We start from the raw sequence: 20,331 nt of genomic DNA, 5'->3' as shown, positions 1-20,331 counted from the left end.
ACCAAGTGTGCAAAAATGTGCCTCGTTCACTACACTCCTTCCAACATAGGTCGGAGCCCCTGAACATCTTTGCAAGTCTGATGGACATGAGGTACTAGGATCTCATAAGCGTTCTCGGTGTAACTACCCCCTCCCCCCCTCTTCCCTCCTTCATCCTTTGCCTACCTCCCCTATTCCTTTCCTCTCTCCCCTGAATTTCTCTCCCCCTGCCTGCTTTGTTTATCCTTATGCCTATGCTCCGCTTAATCTCCCTCCCTGTTACCCCTTTACATTATTTACCCCCTTACCCTTCTACACGCCTTTAACCAACGGATGTAACCTGTAACTGATGTACCTTCTGTAACAATGTGTAACTTGTAACCTATGTAACTCTCCTCATGTAAAGCGCTATATAAAACTCAATTAAATAAATAAAAATAAAAAAACTGATGCAAATCGAAAACTTAGCCGCTCTCTGCCATATGGCACCCCATGTGTCGTTAGAATCTCGACATCAGTTCCTTTTTCCCATTGTAGGACAGAGCGTGTTTGTGTTTTTTTTTTTTTTTGGGAGGGACGAATTAAAGAATGAATTTGTACAGCCACGATATACCTCTTTGGAAGGTATTATTAAGATAAAAGGACTCTATGGGAGTAGGCTCGCGCTGGAGGGCCAGTCTTGTCGAGAGCCTTCCTGCCCAGTGGAGGCCCTGGCTTAACCAATAGGTGTTTTGCCTGGTCAGTGTTATGTTATAAAAATGTATTAAGCACTTGATTACCCATGAGGGTGGCTTGGCGCTAGTCACAGTTTGGCAATGATGTACTGGGTTAAGAAGACCTATAGTTGAGAATTGACTAGTCAGGTTTTGAGGGATTTTCTGAATTTAGTGGCCATGTCTCCCCATAGACCTAAGTCACCATCGTCTTAAAAGCCACATAGAGAAGGGGATCAGCCCTGCATCCAGTTAAAAGAGCCTGGATTGACCCAGCTTGGCGGGAAGTCTGGGTTATGTGTCAGGGGGTAGTTCAAGTTCGGGCATTTGTATAGCGCACTGCTCACCCAGAGGGTCTCAAGGCGTTTGGGGGAGGGGTTCATTATTTGTCGAATAGCCAGGTTTTAAGTTCTTTTCTGAAGGAGATGTGGTTTTGAGTAAGGCGGAGGTGAGAGGGGAGTGAGTTCCAGGTCTTGGCAGCAAGGAAGGAGAAGGATCTGCCACCCATGGTGGATTTTCGGATGTGCGGGACAGCAGCGAGGGCTAGATTGGACGATCTTAGTTGGCGGGCGGGTTTGTAGAAGGACAGTCGAGTGTTGAGGCACTCGGGTCCTAGATTGTAGAGGGCCTTGTGTGTGTGGGTGAGAAGGCGGAATGTAATTCTTTTGTTGACGGGAAGCCAGTGGAGGTCTTTTAGGTGTCCGGTGATGTGATCTTGGCGAGGGATGTCTAATATGAGTCTCGCTGATGCGTTTTGGATGCGTTGGAGTTTTTTCTGTAATTTTGCTGTGATTCCGGCGTATAGTGTGTTACCATAATCCAGTCGACTCGTGACCAGTGCGTGGGTGACAGTCTTTCTTGTCTCGAGGGGGATCCAACGGAAGATCTTTTTGAGAATTGGAAGTACGTTGAAGCAGGAGGATGAGACTGCGTTGACTTGTCTGGACATCGAGAGAGAGGAGTCTAGGATGAAGCCAAGGTTACGTGCATGGTCTGTGGGTGTGGGTGCTGTGCCCAGAGCGGAAGGCCACCAAGAGTCGTCCCAGGCAGAGGGGGAAGATCCTAGGATGAGCACCTCCGTTTTGTCTGAGTTGAGTTTTAGGCGGCTATGTTTCATCCATTCGGCTACTTCTTTCATGCCTTCGTGAAGATTGGTTTTGGCGGTGTTAGGGTCTTTGGTGAGGGAAAGGATTAACTGGGTGTCGGCGTAAGAGATGATGTTAAGGTTGTGTTGACGCGCGATGGAGGCGAGTGGACTCATGTAAACGTTGAAGAGGGTGGGACTGAGTGAAGGTCCTTGTGGTACGCCACAGATGACTTCAGTGGCCTCAGAGTTGAATGGGGGAAGTCGGACTCTTTGAGTTCTCCCAGCTAGGAATGAGGTGATCCAGTCCAAGGCTTTTCCTTGTATGCCGATGTTGCTGAGGCGTTGTATAAGGGTGCTGTGGCAGACTGTGTCGAAAGCGGCGGAGAGGTCGAGTAGAATGAGGGCCACTGTTTCACCGTTGTCCAGTAGTGTTCGGATGTCGCCAGTCGCTGCAATGAGGGCGGTTTCGGTGCTGTGTTTGGCTCGAAACCCGGATTGAGAGGGGTCGAGGGAGTTGTTGGATTCAAGGAAGGCGGCGAGCTGGCTGTTGACGGCTTTCTCGATGATTTTGGCCGGGAATGGGAGGAGGGATATGGGTCGGTAGTTTTTAAGTTCAGAGGGGTCTGCTGTGGGTTTCTTCAGAAGGGTGCTGAGTTCGGCGTGTTGCCAGCTTTCTGGAAAGGTGGCAGAGTTGAACAAGCAGTTGATGACATCACGGAGATGGGGTGCGATGATGGAGTCCGCTTTGTTGAAGATGTGGTGGGGGCAGGGGTCGGTTGGCGAGCCAGAGTGGATAGAGTTCATTAGGCGGATGGTGTCTTCAGTGGTGATTGGGTTCCAGGCGCTAAGGTTGTTAGTTGGCGGAGTAGGATCTGAGGGGGGTGGGCAGGGTTGAACGCTGGGAGTATTCTCGAAGCTGTTGTGGATTCGGCAATTTTGTTGTAGAAGAAGGAGGATAATGCATCGCAGAGGTCTTGGGAGGGAGTGATGTCGTTAGATGCTGCGGTTGGGTTGGTGAATTCTTTGACGATGTTGAAAAGTTCCTTGCTGTCGTGAGTGTTGTTATCGAGACGATCCTTGAATGCTGATTTCTTGGCGGATCGAATCAGTTGGTGGTGTTTGCGGGTGGCTGCCTTGACGGTGGACATGTTGTCGGTGGTTGGGTTTTTTCTCCATGTTTTCTCCAGGGTGCGGCATATCTTCTTGGATTTTTTAAGGTCATCATTGAACCAGGGAGCCTTTTTGCTGGCTGATTTGATCTGGTGCTTTTTCAGGGGTGCTAATTCGTCAGCACTGTGGGTGATCCATTGATTGAGATTGGTGGCCGCTTGGTTTGGGTCCAATGAGAGGGTGGGAGGGTTTTGGTTGAGTGATGTGAGGAGTTGGTCGGAGGTGATTTTGTTCCAGTTTCTCCGAGGAATAGGTTGTGGGCGGTTGTGGGTCAGGGTGGTTTTGTAGCTGAAGTGAACACAGCTGTGGTCCGTCCAGTGGAGAGCTGTGGTGCGATCGAAGGAGATGTGCTTGCTGGAGGTGAAGATGGGGTCGAGCGTGTGTCCGGCTGCGTGGTTGGGGGTGTCAACAAGTTGTTTGAGTCCGAGATTGGCCAGGTTGTCCAGAAGGGTGGCGGTGTTGCTGTCGTGTTTGTTTTCAAGGTGGTAGTTGAAGTCTCCTAAAAGAATGTAGTTCTCGGAGGCGAGGGCATGTGGGCTGACGAAGTCCGTGATGTCATCGCTGAATTGAGTGCGGGTACCTGGAGGCCTGTAGATGAGGGTGCCTCTAAGTGTGGTCCTAGGGTCGGTGTGGATCTGAAAGTGGAGATGTTCGGCGGTTGCAAGATTATCGTCGGAGCTGGTCGTGATTTTGTTGGTGTTCTTATGGATGATGGCGATGCCTCCTCCTGTTTGATTGGTGCGGTCTTTACGGGTAATCTTGTAAGCGTCCGGTATGGCTATGGCGATGTCGGGTGCTGATGTGTTCATCCATGTTTCTGTAAGAAAGACGATGTCCGGTGACGCAGTGTCGAGTAGGTCCCAGAGTTCCGTTGCGTGTCTGTGGACCGAGCGGGTGTTGAGCAGGATGCACTTCAGGCGGATAGAGTCGGAGCTGTGTATGGAGGAAGTGGATTTGGTGAGGGTCCTGAAGCAGTTGAACTTGCAGGAGAGGCAGGCAAATGGGCCGTGGGTACGTCCTGGGGTGGCTTCGCAGCATTGTGGTGCGCGTCCGGGGTTGAGGGCGAGGAGAGTTGCGGCATCATATGTGACTAGTGGGCTGGGTACGGCGGGGACCAGGGGGAGAGGCGCTGGGCACGGTCCAGGCGCGGACGGGCGTAGACGGGCTTACCTTTGGCGCACCTTCGGCGCGGCCGCAGCGCGTGGACGCTGCGCGTAGGTCCATCTGGCATAAATGGAGAGTGGAGGGGGCGGAGCGTGGGAGGGGCAGCTGGGAGGCGGTACCGGGGAGGAGAGGCGGGCCAGGGGAAGTACAACAACAAAATGGAGGTCAAAGGGAAAGCGAAACAGGGGCAACAAATGCACAATAACACCGTGTGCAGCAAATGTACCAGCACGTAAATTCAGAGCCTCAGAAATGTTGCGCTGTTATGCAGAGCAGAGAGTGCGGTACTACGTTTCAAGGCGCTAAATCTGGATGAAAAATGCTCATAAAGTAAAGCTACGATATCAGGCAAAAAACGATAACAGTCACAGCTAGCAAAGTAAACGATACCAGATCCAGCAAAGAATGCGCTTCAGCTGTGTGCGTTGGGAGCAGCAGCACGATCAAAATATGGAGCCAGGGAGCGTGGGGGGGGGACCATTCTGGAGCAGGTCCGGACGGTCACCTAAGCTGGAACGGATAGCACGGAAATGCTCTACTGTTTCAGGAATAATCTCCTTATGATTTTGTGAACCGTAGCTAATTTTAATTTCTTTAAATACTCCATGAAATGTTATTTGCTCTTTTAGGTGCTATTTTCGTCTGTTCTTGGTTCTTAATGGCAATAAGCTTGGTGGGGTGGGGGGGGTTGTGTGTTGAATTAATGATAATAATAATAGGATTACTGATTGAAGCATTAACTAGTTTTGCAGTGCGCACCTTGAGCTACCTTTGACGAGGCAAGCCTCGAAAAATCCTAAAACATTTACTTAACTTGCAGGTCTAGTGATTTAAATCTGCTCAACCTGATTATAATGCTCTATGCCCATATACTGGCTTCATATTATGTGATCGTGGGCAAATATTTTAATTCACTGAGCCGCCATTTTCTTCTTTATCGCATATGAGAGCACCTCCAATTACCAAGATCAGCATATCTGCTGTACAAACAATTTTGCTTGATCTAATAGATTAAACGTTTGCTCCATGTAGAATACACATTTATCCACATGCAGGATACACATGACCTCTGACTTGCCTCTTAGTTTCCTTAACTGCATTGTCATCAGGGTGGGAGAAGGAATGTTTCTCAAGTCATGTTTAAAAACTATCACTTTTAATAAATAGATTCATGAAGTGATAGCACACTTATTTGCAATCAGCAGATTTTCCATGGACATTGCCACCATATTTCCCACTGACGTGGCTTTACTGCTAAAACAATATAGTGTACACTTTGAAAATCAAGTTTCTGCAAATTTGTCATTTGCACATCACCAAGGTAAAGTGTTCTGATTTGTTTTGCTTCTACTTAAATCTTTGTTTGCATCACACTTCTGAATCATAAATAAAAAATATTTCGTATTTTCTGATATATTCTGAAATACTTGTACAATTCATTTACAAGCTGTTTAAATATTCTGTGTTAGAAAAAAACCTGACATGTATCCGCCTTCTGTTTCACAATGATTGTCAGACAAAAACCTCCCGGATAAGAGAAGAAACAATTGGTAAAAAGAAAAACTGGCCTTTGACCTGTGTCCTTGAACAGATAGAAAATGTGTCAAGATAAAAGCAAGATTTAAAATCCTCTTTATTGCTCATTCACGTTCTGAATGAACGGAACACATGTTTCTTGCAGCTTAAATTAATGCGCCAGAACGGGTGAGTAGGTGCTAAAAATAGCGAGACTTGATAAAATCTGATTCGCCATAGAGTGTGGGCGAGTAGATTTTTCGAGGGATGTCCAGTTGATTGAGCTTTCCATTTGTTGTGTTAATCTGTGACTTGTTCTTCTTGGGGCATTCATATTAATGAGAACTCAACGTAACGAGTAGCATAATTGTCCAAGAAATAATCCATGGCCATTCATGCTTTTGTAGAGGATGACAGGATCGAGGCTGGCTGGGCCTCGTTCAATCACATGTCGGGCAAGCACATATGACTTGCTCTGCCCTGCCAGGCTTTCAGAAGAACTGGCATATTTAGAAAATGTCCCTTTATCTGTAGGGTGGTTAACTTGTGCATGGAAGGAGATGTTCTCCTTGGTAATAACTTGCTGAATGAATCCACAGAGGTTGTAATCTGGCATCTTCATCTGACGTAATTCTGCGCTTCTGATGAAAGTTGGTTTACCCTACTAACTGCCCTTCTCTTCTGTGCTGAACTAGGAACGCTTATAAATGTTCTAAATTTCAATATACATGTATATTTAAATACATAACAGCAGTTGCTAGAGCTGCTGCATGTGTTCACCTGAACCATACTGTATGAGGTATACATTTGGTGTAAAAATACAACCATCATAATATATTCGCATTAAGCACTCGGATGCTACATGCTAGCAATACTTAAATCCCAATGAACATGTAAGTTGCATGTGCTCTAGGTAGTGTGCCACTGGCACTCTTTCAAGCCGAGGTTTGCTAGCACAAAAAATGTATATTTTAAACTTCTGGTGTCACTGAATTGCTCTTTCAGGGAAATGTTGCACATTGCTGTAGAACTGTTTCCTAGACATGCCGAATTAAGCTGTAAATGTACACAGGAAGTCGCTTGCCCCTGCTGCAGCGAATGAAGTGTTGCTTGTACAGGAACTGCCCACTCCTCCCTTTGCACTGAATTTGCAGGCCTGATTGATGATAACGATGGAGAGTCACATTCCTGGAGGGTGTGCACACAGTATGAGGCAAGCATTCCTTAGCTGGAAAGAACTCCTAATAAAAGGTCACAATATAAGATTGTGGAGGCCGGTTACACTGTGCCATTAGAAAAGTATGCTTCACAGAAAGGATAGAGTGCATCAACCAGTCTCACATAAAAGATGCGAGTGAAAATAGTCACTGTTTTGAAACAAATCTGTACCATAGAGCACCTGCCGTGCAAGAAGTTAAAGCGAGCTTTGACCAAGCCAATGGGTTTGGCTTGCGTTTGAGTCCTGACTAAAACAATAAAAACAGCCTTCTGCAGTGAAAATGCAAAGCAAAAACAATTGCTTCCAGTATAAATTGAATCAATGAGGTAAAGAATTTAAATTGTAATGATTAAAAGTACCTTTGAGATGTACAATACTCCCTAATGCATTACTTTGCAAACACTAGAAAGAGTGTGGAGTGACTCTCCAAATAGCAGGAGGTTAGAGGGCAATAATTCTCTGGGTAAAGGTAAAGCACACTCTATGTATCTTTTAATGAATTGGTCACAGTTGGTCTAGCAGACAGTGTAGGAAAGTAACAGGTCCTTAGGGTGGGTCTGGCTGTCACATGGCACACTGACTCAGACCTCGAGGGTTCCCCTGTAAACAAGATGCACCTCTAAATTTATGTCGTTTTTTGCTGTATCTTTTTTGCTGATTTGATTTCTTTCCCTTTTTGTAGAGGGAGAAGTATGTGATCCTTAAGAAGCGGTATCAACCTGTTGTCGCAGACACAGCCAGCACTGCTACACCAGTGGCCACAGTGCCTGCTCCTATGTGCTCCCGAGTGCAGCCATCAGGCTCCGGACAGGTGCAATGGGAGGGCGAGAGTCGTGCCGCTAAGTCTCCTGTCCAAGCTCCCAGTCCCCCAGCCGAACGAACTTCACCAAAGGAGAAACACCATGGTGCCATTCCACGCACCCAGGTGAAAGACTTTTCTGCAGTACTCCAGTCACAACTCTCCTCCCAGGTAAGCATGCATGGAAATCATGGCACATGTGCATGTCCACTCTTGCTATATGCTTAAAGTTACATGTCTGTTTTTAATATGCACTGTACTAATGGGTAGTGTTTAGTTATTTTTTTTTTTATTTAGGAGTTTTGTGCAGTGCCGCATATCAGCTTGACTGTCTGGGAATAAAGATATATGAAGTCCACACAAATACGAGGTTTTGGCCACTATCTGATAATCTTAATTCACTAGTGTTGTCTTCCTGAAAATGTCTGTTTCCATGAGTTTCCTTGAGCATAGAAAATTGCAGTCTGCCCTCAAGTAGTGATTGAAGATATTCCAGATGGCCTAGATGCTGAATCGTCTGATTTCATATGTATGCCATCTGTAGGTTTGTTGAAGAATCACATACAAGTTGGCTGTTTATAGAGTCCTGTCTGGAGTACAACTAGGGGCAACCTTTGCAATTAGGCAGGGCCTTTCTTTCAGTAGGGTTTGTGTGTGGTGCAAAGAGCTTTGAATATAATTGTGGACTTCCTGGGAACCATTGGAGTGTTTGCATGCCCGTTGTGTGTGATCGCTTTTTCAGAGACATAGATTGGCCACCTGGGAGTATATAATTGATCCCAGGTGCATTAGGGGTGCGACAGGCGTCTTTGTCCGTTTTTTGTGCCCAGAGCAATTATGGATTACAGAAGGGGGCAAGAGGCTGGCACAGTCCTCTCTTTAATACAGATCGCTCTGATCTTATCGGAAAGGGGGTGTGGCAGGCATGGGCACAAGACCTTTAATAAACTTAGTCTTTCAAGTGTTGTACTTTAATTTTTTTTTTTTTTTGTAAAAGTGTTTTTTTTGTAAAAGTGAAGCAATTGTAGATAAAAAGTTATGATAAAAGATTTACTTATTTATGCAGTCACTTATATACATGTTAAAAACCTAGAATAATGTAACTAAGTAATATGTAAATTTGTTAAACTGAACTAACGAATATCGATATTTTTAAAAACATAATTATTATACACCTTTATCAAAGTTATAGACCTATGTAGATACACATCTATAGTCCACATAAATGTTTATAAACAGAGGGATATGCTGTATATTTATGTTTGCGTATGGTGGTTATGTGGGGAAGAGCCAATTCTTGAGTAGTCTTCTGAAGATAAGGTGGTTATCCGTGGCTCGTATGTTCGGGGGTAAAGAGTTCCATAGTTTGGCTGCCTGAACAGAGAAGGATGTTCCACCTGATTTCTTTTCTCGTATGGTGGGATTTTGAGACGAGGTGCCACTCTAGAGCGGAGGTTTCTTTGTTGAATATATTTGTTGATTTTATACCTAGTGAAGAGCGGTCCAGTTCTATGTATCGCTTTGTGGGTGATACAAATCAGCTTGAACGTGGATCTTCTGGTAACCGGTAACCAATGCATGGCCTTCAAAGCAGGGGAGATGTGGGCTTGCAGCTTTATATCCAAGTAGTCTGGCAGCAGAGTTCTGAATCTATTGTTGGCTTTTCATAGTCGTTAAAGGTGATCTGTGGTAGAGGCTATTGGTGTAATTTAGTTTGGATATAACAAGAGAGATGGTAACCTGGGCCTTGTGTGGAAATCCCAGATGGGGGGAAGATTCATCACAGTTACTATAGTAACAAAGTTTGATCTTGCTAGTTTGTCCACTTGGGCTTTCGTTGATAGCTTGGGGTCCATGGTCATTCCGAGGTTTCTTACTTCCTTTGATACTTTAGGCTTTGTTCCCAGACTATCAGGCCAGTCGGCGAGTGGGCCATAATTTTGCAATTGCCAAACATAAGTATTTTGGAAGCATTCAATTTGAGATGTCTTCACGCCATCCATTGAACCACGGTTCGGGGACAACTAAAAACTGGGGAGTTTCCAATGTCTTTGGGGGATTCCAGTCGAAGAAGTATTTGAGTGTCATCTGCATATTTAAAGCATGTGAGGTGAAATTGATTGATTGGTGCCGGTAATGGCATCATGTAGATGTTAAAGAGCATTGGTGAGAAGATAGAACCTTGAGGGACCCCAGCCTTTGTGAAGTACGGTTTGGATGAGAAAGGGTAGGGTGTGGATGAAATTAGTTCTGTTTTGAAGGTAGGATGTGATCCAGTCTAAAGCAGTCGCCCCTATGCCGGAGTTTTTAGAGTCTTTTTTTACCAGGGAGTCCTTGTGAACTGTGTCAAAGGCAGCCGAGAGGTCCAAGAGAAGTAGCGCAGCAACTCTGTTGCGGTCAATTGTGTTCTTAAGGTCATCCCAGATGGCAGCGAGGGCAGATTCTCTGCCTCTTCCTGGACAGAATCCCATTTGGAAGTCTGAAAGTATGGCATTACCTTCAATGAATTGTGGCATCTGGGTGAATGCTGCTCTTTCTATCAGTTTGCCCAGGAAAGGCCTATTTGTAATCGGTCTTTCGGTGTCGGGGTTTGGGGGTCCAGTTTTGTTTTCTTCAGTAATGGGCGTATGTATGACCTTTGAGTTCTTCTGGAAATATTCCCGTAGTTAAGAAATTGTTGATTCTTCTTCTTACAGGTGTGGCAGAAGAGGTTGTTATAAGAATTGTTGTGAAGGTTTATTATGGACATGGGTATGAAGGGCTGCTGGCAGGCCTGCTTTCTTTGACCAGGTCCATAAAGTCATCTTGTGAAATTTGCTGGAAGGAATGGAGAGGCTGGGATAGAGTATTCTTGGATTGTTGTTTTGGAAAAGGGTTGATGCTGGTGCTTTTTCTTTGTTTTAAATTTGAGTTCAACATGTCCGCTTAGGTCCTTTAATGATTTGCCAGTTTGTCTGTGAAATCTTAAGTAATAGTATGAGCTCCTTCTAGGCAATTTGATTTTCAAAATTCAGTGAGAATTTGATAGAATTCTTTATTTGCACATTTAGTATTTTGAGTTCTGTCTGAATAGCACATTTTCTTAGATTTTTTGATAACTGACTTGTATAATCTGTTAAGTTTCTGTAGGCGAAGTTGGTCTTGAACCAGGCACGTTGCAGTTTTTTTTATCTTTTACCTCTGCATTTATCCAAGGTGCCTGTTTTCTTTGGTTTTGTTGTGATTTTTAGTGGTATTAGGCTGTCAAAAGCTTCCTGTAGCCACTTCTAAAGTTTTTTAACAGAATCTATTGTGTCTAGATCTGTACTGGATGTTAGTTGTGTTTCTAAGTGTTCCAAATTGAGTTTGTGCCATGGCCGATAGGTGGATGCACGTAAGCTGGTTTTATGTGCATTACCTTGGGTTGTTTTATGTTGGAAAGCAAGCAAATGGTGGTCTGACCATGTGACTGTGGTCATTGTTTGAGAGGTAACTAGTTATGTATTTGCAAAAATTAGGTCTAGTATGTGTCCAGCGATGCGTGTGGGTTTGTAGAAGATCTGATGCCGGTTCAGTGCATCAAGGCCAGTGATGATTGTTTTCGGATAGGGCATATTGGGTGTGTCAAACCAAATTTTGAGGTCACCCAGAATGCACAGGTTGAAGTTTAGTGTTATCAGGCTTTAAACAGTGTCTAGAATTGTGTCTGGGAATGTTGCATTGCTATGTGGAGGTCTCTAAAGGAGCAGGAAGTTACAGGAGGGAGACGTGTAGGCTTGCATCTAGTGAAAAGGGACTCGCAACACAGAAAATGATTCCCTCATGACCTGAATTACTTTACAATTGGCGACATTTATACTTTCAAAAAAAGCCTTCAACACAAGGTGACTACAAATATTTTTTCTTCACATTTATAACTTTTATTTCTTTTTATATTCTTTTTTACAAAATTATACTTTTTTTGCAGTGTTTCCTTAAGTTCATCACAATCATTTTACAAAAGAACATATAATTCATCAGTGAACAATAAAAATACAAGCACCATACAGAGAAACAGTTCTAATACACTCACACAACTACCTTATACATACAATCTCACACATTCTACATTCATTCTTTATTCTGTGTCTGAGGGGTCACAAGTTATGTGATCTATCACGCAAGGTCGACGCGTTTCGGTGGAATGGGACCACCTTCCTCAGGACCTTTAGCAGAACAGATGTTCTTTCCAATAATTTATAGACTCTGTGTGGATATCTGTAATAATAAATAACATATCATATATCTGTGCCACTATTTGAAAGTCCTATTTCATCAAACGTTCAGAACTCACATCATTCTTATTAACTTAGATCACCTTGTGGAGGACTGCCTAATTAAACCTGGTTCATTACATATTATAATTTATTAAATCTTTTGTCATTGCTCTATCTGAGACACAAACCAGCACTGGTACCTCTGTGTTATTGCAGAGGAATGAGGTTCTCTTGCGGTAAGTTTAAAGCAAAGAGGTAGCCAAAGGTCGGGGTATCAAGACTAAATCAATAAATAGTTAAGAGGAAAAAAAAGAAAGAAGTACATAAATCTAAAGAGTCCATCAACTACATCTTGTTAAGGGATGGGGCTGGCTCCTCTAATTGAAAAGATTAGGGGACACTCACATGGTCTCACTTAATAGGTTATATTATTTACATTTAAGATATTCTTACCCTGACAACAGAGGTGAAAAGGATCGTAATTTCAATTGTCAACATGTAAACGGTTGAGTGATCCTATAATGAGGTATAAACAATAGATATTTTTGTATAAATATCTGTGAAGACTTTTTTAAGAGTTACCATCTATTTATTTACCAGACAACTTACCTAATAAAAATTATCCTTCAGTCTCTTCGTTTCAATACAAAATATAGTAAGCTGAATTCCTTAATTTCTCTGCCTCATGTGGTACGGGTACATTTCTAAAATGGATATAAATGGTGCTCAGTCTAGTTGATTTGTATAGATTCTATGCTTCGAAGATTTTTAACATATTCGTGGATGAACAGCCAACCTTTTATATGAGAGTAGCAGCTCACAAGTGGTCTATTAATCAGCTTCGGGTAACATCAATTTATTCTCAGTATTCGTAAAATATCTTCAGCCTTGTGTATATTATTTTATGGCTGTAATAAAGTGACGAAATCAGAGTTAGAGGGATTCACATCATCATGGTCCAGCATAGATAAATAGTACGGAGTTTACTATAACTAGTAGAGATACTCCGTTACTTATAGAGTCTAGAGTCGAGTATAGCAGTATATTTAAGATGAATACTCCTCTTTGATATCAAGAGCAGATGTCATGAGTGCCTTTTATACATCAAATAGATTGCTCTATACTACCTTCCGAGCAAATATCCCAAATAAAGAACCCAGATTAAATGTGGTGACTTAGACTCTTGTTTCCATGTTTAAGCAACAAATGTTACTGGAGCATTCACCAGACCCCCAGGATATAGCGGCATGGATTGGAAAATTTAGAGGCACAAAAATGAAAATTTAGCGGCACAAAAATGGAAATTTAGCGGCATTTAACGGCATTTTATTTTGGGTTTTTTGCAACACCAAGCACAGATATCTTGCTGTTTGAGTTATTTGACAACATGGAGCTATGTACATTTTGTTTATTTACAATTCAGCCCATTTGTTTTAGTTAAAAGGCATGTTAATCTTGGCCATGTAGGTTCAGTTCTTCTGAGCCCCCACAGGTTTCAGACTAGGCATGCTGGAGGCAGAGACAGGTCTCGGAGCGAGTGGGACGGGTATGCTCAGACGTGAGTCCCGTGCTCTCCATGCCACTTTCCAGTCCAGGGAGGACTTGGCTTGGCAGTTCGGGCTGGACTGTACCCATGGGGCACAGGGTCAGGACTGATTTGCATATGGCTGGGTTCAAACTGGAATGGCATGGTGAGCAAAAAACCGATGGATTTTGGCACAGATCTCTGTACTGGGGTGAATGTATGACATTGTTCTGCATTCTGTCCATCACCTGTTGTTTTTACAATCCACAATGTTTTAAGGCAAAGGTCATGCAAGAGCTGCTATATTTTCTAAGGAATATGCCAAATTTGTAAGGTTGTGGCCTGGGAAAGTCCACTCATTTCATAAACCCACTTGTAAGCAAAATGACTTGTTGTCTGAATGAGGCTGTGAATACAAAACATTGTTCCTTAACGCATGTCAGTCAAGGTTAAAGTACAAAACAGCATAAACAGGTTGACTCTGAAAAGCTGCACACAAGGACTATATGAAATGTTGACACCGAAAAACGAAGTGCCTTAGTAAGAGGGTTTAAGAAATGCCAGGAAAACAGTCGAGCAGTAAGTTGGGCGGTAAGCTGTGTCCTCTTCAAAGCAAGATGCAAATTTGCCTTTTACTCGATCAATTTGCTTGCTACTAACCCCACTCAAACACACAATACTGTCAGAAGGTGTAATATAATATTACATTGACTTAAATGAAAATGTTGTGACTGGTGCTAGGATCCCGTTAGCAGGGAACAAGAAGCTGTTCGGGAGTAATTTCCGACCCACAGAAATACTAAAAATAAAAGATTAATGTCCCCCGAAGGCCCGCCGCACACGGGGGACGCGGCAGGCCTCGCGGGACATTAATCTTTTATTTTAGTATTTCTGTGGGTCGGAAATTACTTCCAAACAGCTTCTTGTTCCCTGCTAACGGGATCCTGGCAGGGACGGACGTACCTCCTGTCTGTGTTCGCCGGCCGGCTGTTCTCCTGCTCCGAGTCCGCCTCCCTGGTCTCTGGAGAAGAGGAAGAGTCTTCGTGTGTGTGTCGCTGCCGCTTCTTGCTGGTCTTCTCCCTCTCTCGGCCGCCGTGGTCTTCTCCCTCTCTCGGCCGCCGTCCTTGACCTCCTCTCGCTCCTTCTCTCGCCGCGAAATCCTGGGGAATGGAAAATGGGTGCGCATGGGGCTGGATTTTAAGGCGGAAACTGGCGGAGACGGCGGAGACGGCGGAAACGTTAAATTTCGCAGGCTTTTGCCCAAATATCACGGCATTTCAACAGATCGGCCGATTTCGTGATTTTTTTGCAGATCGCGAAATCGCGATAAGCTGGAGGGTCTGATTCACAGACCTATTCAATCTAAACACTCGTAATGGCCTGCCCTTCAAAGCAACATAATGTTAGTTGGACGCTACGTGGCATAAATCAACGTAGTCGGTACTCATTCTACTCGTCTAGTCAAATCACAATTTCGTTCGAATTATCCGCTTACCATGGCTGTCGAAATTCATGAATGCCAACAATCCTCGGCTCGCAGACCTGTGGGCTCGAAAGGACCTGTGTTTGGACCTCCATTTAAATATCGTAATTCTCGCGCCAAATGATTACTTGCGTCACCAGATTGCTGCGTTCAACGAGGTTTATTGATACTAAATGCACAATCACGATTAGTATGTTGTACAAAAAGTCGTATTGGAGCAATTAGACTGCTTATATAATAAACCGGAATTGAAATGCTCTCATGTGCATTTAGAATCAAATTACTCTCCCCGTGGGTCAGAGTAAAAATCGCGTCCCAAACCGCGGACGAAGCTACACGGGCGCCATTATTAAATGGAGTTTTTTTCATGGATGTCTCCATCGAATGTGTCAAGTAAGGTTTCACCCATGGTGGAGTAAATAAGTATAAGGCAAATGATTGTATATCACAATTAAGGTATTATGGATTGATCGAATAGGAGAAATATTTGGATCAAATCTCGTACATCAATGATCTCAAAGAAAGTGGTTGATGACACTACTAAGAGGTAGAAAATTCTCTGCGTGATTATTATATTCAAGAAGGACAACCCGTTTCGTTCTAGATATAACGGTCGATATTAAAAGGGGGGCAGAATAGATTTACGGAAACTGCAATATAAATTCAGAATAGTGGATGCACGTATTGTGCAGAGCGATTCATAAAGTGTGACCGTTATTGGATAGATTTTTGGGCAGAGGTATGTTTAAGTAGTTATTCTGTTACATACCATGAAATATTCTCATTTAAACCTCTTCTCACACTGTCCAATCGAAAAATCCAATAACATTCACGTTTTTTCCTTGTTCTTTCCATTAATTTACCGTTTTATGTATCTGAAAGAAACACGTTAGTGTTAGATTCCTTACCTTAGAATATCCCCAGGCGTCAGTCTGGATCCGGAAACTTTTGCGTAGCAGTACCCCTGCGCGTCGGTAGGCGTCGTCTGCAGGCGTCCCCTGCGGCTCCGCGTCCGTCGTCGGCGTCGTGCGCCGTGATGACGTCGCTGGAGTATATAGACGCCGCCTCCGCGCGCTGACGCCAGTTCTTCTTTTTTCCGCGCCAGTGGACGCAGATCTGAAGAGCAGTACTCCGGTCTTTGACCAAGTTTTTCGATTGTTTTTTCTCTTATTGTGCCTGATAGGATGCCTGGGTTTAAGAATTGCGATGACTGTGAGCGCACGATGTCGGTCACAGACCATCACCGCCTCTGTCTCCGGTGTCTGGGCCCCGACCACGACGTGGACTCCTGTGTCGACTGCCGGGCCCTCACCAACAAGGCTAGGCGGGAGCGGTCCCGCAAGCTACTGGAGCTCCGGGTGTCGGCCCCACGTCGGGACCGGGAGCGGTCCCGGTCCGGCCGGAGGTCGAGAGAGCGTTCGAGGGAGCGGTCGCGGAGCCGCGCCGAGCGTTCCGGAAGTCGACACCACTCGTCAGGCTCGTCAGGTAGGAAGCACAAGAAGTCGGGGCGTCGTCATCGTACCCCCGACTCCCCCCGACGCTCGCGCGATGCGGCCGGGGGCTCGGGTGACCCCAACCCCGCGGCTCCGCGAGAGTCGCCGGCGCGGCCTGCCTCATACCCTCCGGTCCCTGGGCATGGCGCGACGCCTGAGGAGATCGAGGCGTTCCTCATGGCCATGAGGGCGCTCGCTTCTCCGACGGGGCCTACGGTGCCTTCGGGCCCAGTGCTGCCGTCTGGGGGCCCTGGCGGTTCGGGTGTCCCTGCCTCGGCGCCGTCGGGTGCTCCGGCCCCGGCGCCGCCGACGGCTCCGACCCCAGCGCCGCAGGGGCCTTCGGGATCGGTGCCGGCTGGTCTTCCGGCCTCCCCGGCGCCATTGCCATCGGGGTTACCCCCGACGCCGCCCCCGCGCGGCGCCGGTTCTCCAGTGCCGGCTCCGGCCGGCGGTGGAGTTCCGGCGCCGGCTCCGGGCGGCGCCGTCCCCTTACCTTCTCCGACGCCGGACGCGGCGCCGGACGGGCGTCGCTCGACGCCGGTCCCGGCGCCGATGGGGCCCATGAACCCCGAGGAGCCGGTCTTCATCATTGACTCCGAATACGGAGAGGATGAGGAGTACGGTGAAGGTTGGGAGGGGTCCGAGGACCCTCTGTCACGCGAGTGCCAGTATGACCCGGACTGGACAGGTGACTTGGGGGATGCCAGTGGTTTGGACGACTCTCCTAACCCTGGTTTGATCTCTCCTCCTTCCGTGGCATCGGTGGAGGGAGCTGCCTATTCTGTGGTGCTGATGAGGGCTGCCAAGGCCTTAAACCTTGAGCTCCCCGTCGCGGCCGTGAGGCCTAACATCCTCACCGAGGTCTTCAAACCGCAGTCATGCCCACTGGAGCCACTGCTGCCGTTTAATGAAGCCTTGTCAGACGTTCTGTTGGGCACGTGGTCCAGGCCCGCTTCAGGTGCGCCTGTTGATCGGAACGTGGCCAGGCGCCACCGTCCTTGTCCGGACGACCCCAAGTACCTGTCTACCCACCCCACTCCTGAGAGTCTGGTGATCCAGGCCTCGACCTCCCAGTCCGCATTCCCGTCGGCCCCGCCCGACCGGGAATCCAAGAGGTATGACCAGTTTGGCAAAAAGGTCTTCTCGTCCATTAGTTTGGGCCTGCGGTCTTGCAACACCGCTTGCCTCTTGGGCCGCTACACCCACTCTGTGTGGGATACGGTCGCGGAACTGCTGCCGGAATGCCCCATGGAGGTGCGGGCAAAATTCGGTCAAGCTGTGGCTGAGGGCCGGGATGCAGCGAAATATTCAATACGGTGTGGTCTTGATACGACCGACTCGCTGGGCAGAGCTATGTCGACGACGGTGGCGATTCGTCGCCACGCCTGGCTGAGATCCGCCAATTTTTCGGCTGATGTCCAGAATACATTGATGGACATGCCGTTTGATGGCTGTCACCTGTTCGGTGACAAGGCGGACCACGCGCTGGAACGCTTCAAGGACTCCAGTGTCACGGCCAAGTCCTTGGGTCTCTCGACCCAGCGTCAGCAAACGGGTTCGTTTCGTCCCTTTCGTGGCCAAGGAAGGGGCGCCCCCACACGTGCTGCCAGCCACGCGCCGCAACAATCCTTCCAACGCGGTGGCGGCCGTGGAAACCGCCGTGGTGGCGGTCGGGGACAACGGCGGGGTCAGACCACACCTTCCCCCGCAGCATCTACCCCAAAATCCTCCTAGTCCGTGCTTTCGGCCCCATGTGACGCCAGTGGGTGGCAGGGTTCGCCATCACCACGCTCACTGGCGCACGATCACTTCGGTCAGGTGGGTGCTGCAGATCGTCCGAAGGGGCTACTCCCTCCCCTTCGAGACCTCTCCTCCAGCCATGCCACCGCAGAACCACCGTGTGTCGGGGGACCACTTGACACTTCTGCAGGAGGAAGTTACGGCCCTCTTGGCCAAGGGGGCCATCGAGCGCGTTCCTGGGCCAGAAGTAGGGCGTGGTTGCTATTCCCACTACTTTCTGGTGCCCAAGAAGGACAAGGGGGGCCTACGTCCTATCTTGGATCTAAGGAACGTCAACGGCTTCCTCAGGAAGGAGAAGTTCAAGATGTTGACGTTAGCTCAGGTCTTGGCTGCTCTAGACCCACAAGACTGGATGGTAGCGTTGGACTTGCAGGACGCCTATTTTCACATCCCCGTCCTGCCGGCCCACCGGCGTTACCTGCGGTTCACGGTAGGCCTGGAGCACTTTCAGTTTATCGTGCTCCCCTTCGGCCTTACCAGCGCCCCACGGGTGTTCACAAAGGTGATGGCGGTGGTCGCAGCCCATCTGCGCAGGTTGGGGGTTTCAGTCTTCCCCTACCTAGACGATTGGTTGTTGAAGGCGGGCTCGCCCCAAACAGTCGTCCACCACCTTCAGATGACGGCAGACCTCTTGCACGACCTGGGGTTCTCCATCAACGTGCCGAAATCACACCTGTGTCCCTCTCAAAAGCTCCTTTTCATCGGAGCGGTTCTGGACTCGGCGCAGTTTCGGGTTTATCCTCCGGAACGGCGGGTTCGGGATATTCAGGCTTTGATTCCCATCTTTCAGCCGCTATCCCGAGTCTCGGTCAGGTTGACGCTGCGGCTGCTGGGACTGATGGCTTCCTGCATCCTTCTGGTGCATCACGCCAGGTGGCGGATGCGGGCTCTGCAGTGGGACCTGAAGTTTCAGTGGGCCCAGCATCAGGGCAACTTGTCCGACCACGTCTTGATCTCGGAGGGCACTGCGAGACAACTGCAGTGGTGGCTTACGGACCGCGATTGGGTCAGGGGCAAGTCCCTCTCCCTTCCCCAACCGGAGCACGTTGTCGTGACGGACGCGTCCCTCCAGGGCTGGGGTGGCCACTTGGGGGAGGCAGAGATCAGAGGCATCTGGTCTCCGGCGGAGTCCCGGCTCCATATCAATCTGTTGGAGCTGCGGGCGATTCGTCTGGCACTGAAGGCATTCCTCCCCTTTGTCAGCGGGAGTGTAGTGCAGGTGTTCACCGACAACACCACCGCCATGTGGTACTGCAACAAACAGGGCGGAGTGGGGTCGTGGACCCTTTGCCAGGAGGCTCTGCGCCTCTGGCAATGGCTGGAACGTCAGGGCGTGACTCTGACGGTTCAACACCTGGCAGGTTCTCTGAACGCCAGGGCGGACGAACTCAGCCGTCGGTGCTCGATGGATCACGAATGGCGTCTGAACTCGGACGTGGCGCAAGGCATCTTTCTGCAATGGGGAGAGCCTTGGTTAGATCTATTCGCCACAGAAGAGAACGCGCAATGTCATCAGTTCTGCGCGTTGGAGTTTCCAAGACGGCACTCGCACGGCGACGCCTTTCGGCGCGAGTGGAGTTGCGGTCTGTTATACGCCTTTCCGCCTATACCACTTCTGCCCAGAGTGCTGAAGAAGATCAGGCGCGACCGGGCCCAAGTTATCCTTGTGGCTCCGGACTGGGCTCGAAGGTACTGGTATCCCGAGCTACTCAGCATGTCAGTCGGTCCCCCGATCCGCCTGCCCCTTCAGGAGGACCTTCTGTCGCAGCAGCAGGGGACGGTCCTCCACCCGAACCTGTCCAGTCTCCACCTCCATGCTTGGAGATTGAGCGGCGGCAGTTGAGGCCATTTGACTTGCCTCCTGAAGTCTGTGATGTTATTCTGGCAGCCAGGCGTCCCTCCACTAAGTCGGTATACGCCTGTCGGTGGAACAGATTTGTGGCATGGTGCACAGCAAAGGCTGTGGACCCTCTTTCTGCCCCTCTCTCGGAGGTTCTTCTGTTTCTTCTTTCTCTTGCCCAGCAGGGCTCTGCTCTGGGCACTATCAAGGGCTACCTTTCAGCCTTTTTGAGGCTTCCTGATCAGCCTTCTTTGTTCAAATCCCCGATTGTAACTCGATTCTTGAAAGGCATCACTCACATGTTTCCAC

At 47.7% G+C, this 20,331-nt stretch overlaps 1 pseudogene across 1 annotated transcript in view; it reads left to right on the top strand.

Moving 5' to 3' along the window:
• Positions 1–20,331, top strand: part of LOC147706093 (ankyrin repeat domain-containing protein SOWAHA-like) — a 107,985-nt pseudogene that overhangs the window by 9,349 nt on the left and 78,305 nt on the right. The window contains exon 4 of the transcript XR_015297615.1: positions 7,530–7,817. The product of XR_015297615.1 is annotated as an ankyrin repeat domain-containing protein SOWAHA-like (transcript). The remainder of the gene's footprint in view (positions 1–7,529; positions 7,818–20,331) is intronic.

Source organism: Lissotriton vulgaris, chromosome 7, assembly GCF_964263255.1.
Source record: "Lissotriton vulgaris chromosome 7, aLisVul1.2, whole genome shotgun sequence".
Taxonomy (NCBI): Eukaryota; Metazoa; Chordata; class Amphibia; order Caudata; family Salamandridae; genus Lissotriton; species Lissotriton vulgaris.
The sequence above is the reverse complement of the archived record's forward strand: the minus strand, read 5'-3'. Positions and strand labels throughout refer to the sequence as shown.